At 36.0% G+C, this 5,312-nt stretch overlaps 1 protein-coding gene across 1 annotated transcript in view; it reads right to left on the bottom strand.

Annotated features, from left to right (window-relative positions):
• The window catches only part of LOC122531756 (toxin 3FTx-Lei1), a 124,679-nt gene that overhangs the window by 3,505 nt on the left and 115,862 nt on the right, over positions 1-5,312 (bottom strand). The gene's annotated exons all lie outside the window — the stretch shown is intronic.

The raw sequence follows: 5,312 nt of genomic DNA, 5'->3' as shown, positions 1-5,312 counted from the left end.
AGTTAATAATAATTAAAGTGTATATTGTTATTAATATTAATATTAATAAACTGGTAATTTAAATATCGAGTGTATTATTAATAATATTAATAGTGATTTAAATATCAAGTGTATAGTTAATAATAATTAAAGTGTATTGTTATTAATATTAATATTAATAAACTGGTAAATTTAAATATCAAATGTATCACTAGAATTATCAATGTGTACGTGTGAAGAATGATACTTGTGTTAGAGAGATAAATAGGAAAATGTTAATGATACAGCAAGAAATTCGTGTGTTTCATGAAAAATCTTCGTAAATCTAGAAAATTTCTGAAAAGAATTGTGAATCGATCGTTTCGACCGCTCCGATATTATGCTTCGCGGAATAATTTTCTCCAATATTCATTCATTATTAATAAATATAATATTCAACTTGCTCGATAACTAATAATACTAATTACATCTATCTATAGTATATATAAATAATAATAACAAAGCTTGCACGATACCCAATTCTTAAGTATTAAACTCAAATCTGGCGAGTTCGATCGAACACGGTTTGTTAAGAACCACTCCCCCCGGCTCTCGTCGTACAAAAACGAATGAGATTCCCTCTTCCCGTTGAATGAAATTAAAAAAAATAGCGGAAGTACGAGCCGCCTCGTAACAGAAGGAACGGAGATGGTAATTTCGCGAATGAAAACGGATGTGCATCGATCGAAAAACAAGGCGATCCCTTTCAACGCGAGAGCACCATCCTTCCCCCCCCCCCCCCCCCCGTGTTTCACCATTTCCAGATAAGGGAGACGAGAGAGTGTCATTGAAAGTAGGCCGAGATAGGCGAGTTATTGAAACAAAAGTGGGGTAAAAGACCTCGTTAAGGATGAAGAAGGTTCAGCGACAAAAGGGAGGGATCTCCGTTTAATCGAATCCCTCGGAGAAATATATATATATATATATATATCAATCGCTCGGCGTATATATCACAATTTCGTTGTGGAGAAATGAAAAAAGGGAAGGGAAAGAGAACAAAATAGAGAGAGAAGAAAGAGAAAGGAAAATGCGAGAATGGTAGGAAAGCGTATTGAACGTTTTGAGAGTCGTGGCGGTTCTTTGTCTATTCGTTGGAATTCTTTGTTTTCCATTCCAGGGAACTGTTTCCAGAGCTCGGCTCGTAAACAAGAATGGAAATCGACGGCGACATTCATGATAGTAAAAGTCGTGTAAAAAGGAAATAAAAAAAAAAAAGAAAAAAAAACAGAAAATTGTGAAAATTCTTCCGTGAAGGATAAACGAGAAAGACGAAGAGGAGAGTTGGCGACATTATTCGAGAATCCATCCGGGGAAGGTTGCCATTTTGTCGTGTGATAGTAAAGACCTCGACTCGATCATATCTACGTAGATGGGCCGAAAGCAACGTTTTCTTCCAATTTTTTTGCTCCAATGTTTGGAATTGAATTCGACATTTATAGGTAAGAAAAGAAGCAACGTTTGTAAATTTTATATATATACATATTTTTTTTTATGTCGCTAGGAAATAAATTTGTCATGCCTCTGGAAAGTCATTCGATTAGCTTGTCCTATAAAACATATTATTATTTATTATTACTTTGCTTGTAAACGTTTAAGTTTGTAGATTTTATTTTTAAATAAATGGTATGACACGTGCGGTTTTTTTTATTTATACACGTTTACGTTCTTTTCTTAGATATACAATAATTTTGTGCACAAAGAAAGAAGTACAAGCAGAAGAATGGTAATCTCTACAGAATGGATCGGATAAATGAATGATTTAATAATTATTATTAATTATAATTAAATAATTTAACAATTAATAAATAATGATTTATTGCTGCACGAGAAAAATTTTTTTAGCACGAAGCGCCATTGCTTCAAGAGGTAATGCCAAATTTTATAAAACTTGGCTCACGCCAATTCAGATTATTATATTTCTTTTATTTTATATTTTTACGATGTTTTCCAATTCCCGTAAACATTATCACAACACTTTGAATATTACGTTAGCGAAATATCGTCCGAATTTGCAAGGAGCGCTTTGTCTGACCATATATCGTCTTCTATCACTGAATCTCCAGTCTTTTTGATCTCAATCGGAAGAAGAATATCCACACTTCGTTGATTCGTCTCTCTTCAACTTTGCCAAATTACGAAAACTGAAATTTCGCGAAGGCAACTGGAAAAGTTCGAAACTCTCACGAAATTCTCACGAACTTTTCATCCGGAGTGAGAACTTTCCACGACTTTTGGATTCTTTCGTTTGTGCCGCAGAATGCTCGATGGAATTTCGAACAGCGTCGAAAGAAACTCGTTTGAGGCCGCGGTAACCGCGAAACCGAAGGAAATTTCTCGTTCTGTTTTGGAAAAAAAAAAAAAGAAAAAGAAAAACTCCTTTCCCGCAGTTTTCGGAAAGAGCAAGTCGACAACTCTTTTAAGCAAATATTCGAATTCTTTTTACACATGGCAATTATAACTGACAATTACAATTGACAAACGAAACAAATGCAACGGGAAGCCAAAATCCGAAACTTAATTTTCCTTCGGAAAAATTTCCCTGTAATATATATAAATAATAAAAATATCATTCTAATATAAAAGAAAAAGATACTTCACAGATAAAGGACAAAAAATCAGAAGTTTCTGTTTCTGATAACATCTCTAAGAACTCCGTCGAATTCCTATAATTTCTCTCGAATAATTCACTACCCGCAGGGTCGATTTTTCTGCCCGAAAACAGAACGAGACATCGATGGCGCAGTAATCGCGCGGCTAAGATCGATTGCACACTCGTTAAGAGTGAAGAATCCAGCCTCGTTTATACGGTAAAAACGGGCGCAGGAAATTCGGCGCAACGAGGAGAAGAAACAGGCTCGAGGAACGCGGAAAATGAACATCGGCCGAATGGAGGAAACGAGCGAAACGAATTTCCTCGCGACGTTGAGGAAAATTTCATCTTTACTCCCCATAGTATCTTTCCAATTCCGCGTGTTTAAATAAAACACTCTCAAACACTTTCAAACAGCAAACGTGCAATTTATCGTGAAACTGCGAAACAGACCAATAACTAAAGAAAAGAAATTCTTTGACTCTCAAGTTCCACTGCAAGTTCAACTTCTGCAGGTTGACAGAGTATAATTCTCCGTATAAATGTTCGAGATACTAAAAAAAAAAAAAAAAAAACAAAAAAAAAAAAAAAAAACAAAAAAAAAAAAAAAAAAAAAAAAAAAAAAAAAAAAAAAAAAAAAAGCAGAGAAAAACAAAAGAGCCATCAAACTTGATCAGTTCGAACGCAGAAAACAAGACGAGATACGACTGTACACAGGAGGAAATAGTTTGCAGTCAAAAGGGGGGGGTGGAAATAAAGCGAAGCTAAGCAGAAAACAAAGTTGTTGGCCAGGGAATCCGGTGAAACAGGATTTCAAAAATAGTCGGATGCATCGACACGTGCGTACGCTTTGTTACGCGTTGGGGGTTGGATTACGAAAGTTTCGGCTGGATTTTCAGTTCGAAAGTCAGCTCGTCTAGTCTTGATCGCGTTACTCGCGTTTGCCGCGGTGACGTTATTTCACCTTTCCTCCTCTATTCTCCCTTTTTCTTTTTTTCTTTTTTTTTTCTTTCTCGCCTCCCTTCTCCAGAAGACTTCCCTCTCTTTCCCTCGCTCGCTCGTTCGAGATCTCAAAGGCTCTTTAATTTCTTTCTTTGCGCGCGCGACACTCGATTTAATTGGGAAATTTAGGGGTGGAGGACACTTGCCCCGTCGATAGTCGATTCGACGCTTTTCCCCGGCCTATTCCTTTTAGTTTCCTCGCCCTTAATCGTCAATACTTTCCATTGTTTCTTTCTTTCTTTTTTTTTTCTTTTTAACGACGAAGCGATCGATTTGAAGTGCAATTAAGACTTCTTTGAAGTTCCTGCCATTTCTGTCGCGCGGTTTTGTTTCATTCGTTCTGAACAGTTTTGTTAATTCATAGCTGGTGGAATCCTTCTGACGATGAAAGAAGGTTGACAAGATACAAAGACGCGTCTACTATTCTTTCCATTAAATCCGTCGCGGATTAATATATCATTTGCAGTTTTTTTTTTTTTCTTTTTCTCAACATTTGACACTGTCGAAAGAATGTTTCTCAATTAATACGAAGCCTGTTTCTTCGAGCTAGAGTTGAAACGAACATTATGATAAGTTATTGCTCGATCTTCAATCGGTTAATTTTTTACGAGTCCCTATACACACTCTGAAATTGGATTGTTAACGATTTTCTGTTGAAAGATATTCCCGATATTTTCATGAGATTCAGATAGATTTAATTTTCGACAGAAATATTATCAATTGTTTTAGATATAATGAATATGTCCAAGGCAGTGTCTTAGATTGAATTAAATTGAGTCGTGAAACTTGATACAAAATGAACGTGCAGGGACCAGAGGAAAAATCTTGCAAATAATAATAATGCAAGCTCGATTAGTTTACGAAATTACAGAATATCCAAGCGATAATTCTTATTGGACCATCGTATATAAATTTACATCGTATATAAATATTGTACGTGGCATTGTAAATCTTTCGTCTTAAAATATCAAGCGTTCAAATATTTTAAACGAGATCGATTTTAATATATTTTAAACGGGGTCGATTGCGAGGTACGAACGAGCAGCAGACGATTTGATCAGCATCGGAACGCTAAATGTGGAAACACTAAAAGACGACCAACGATCAAAGGTAAAGCTCACCGCGATGCGTAACGTTCAAATTAACCAAATTCCTCGGCAATTTCGCCACAGCGTGTGGATAGCTAGTTAGTCGAAAAATCTGCAGTTTTGATGCGGTCGCTGCGGCGAACCGACGCGAGTTTGCGCGCTCGCGGAACCAAACTGAGGATTAAAGTCCCTCGCTAACTCCGCTTATCTTAATTAAATTCGAAATTTCAAATTAAAAATCTTCACCTCTATTCACCGATCGGTCCTCTGCTCGTCTTTCGAGCGTCCAACTACCTTTGCCGAGCTTTTATTTCTCAGTGATATCCCTGGATCCCCGGAATATTTTTTAAACGATCCAAGAGCCAGCGTAAGATTCTTTCTCTCGATCACTTTCTATCATCGTATTCTATTTTTTTTTCTTTTTCTCTTTTAATTACGATTGTAAAAGTAATTCCGCGGATTAGTTCAATATTTTTTTCTTCGGTTACTATTTCTTTTTGGATTCGAAAGTCGGAATTTAAAGAAACTGATGTACTTGCGACGTTAACGATATTTATAAATTAACGAGATTATCACGGATATATTAATGTCTATATTATACTATATATATTCTT

The sequence above is a fragment of the Frieseomelitta varia genome, unplaced genomic scaffold, assembly GCF_011392965.1.
Source record: "Frieseomelitta varia isolate USP_RPSP 00005682 unplaced genomic scaffold, Fvar_1.2 scaffold_138, whole genome shotgun sequence".
Taxonomy (NCBI): domain Eukaryota; kingdom Metazoa; phylum Arthropoda; class Insecta; order Hymenoptera; family Apidae; genus Frieseomelitta; species Frieseomelitta varia.
The sequence above is the reverse complement of the archived record's forward strand: the minus strand, read 5'-3'. Positions and strand labels throughout refer to the sequence as shown.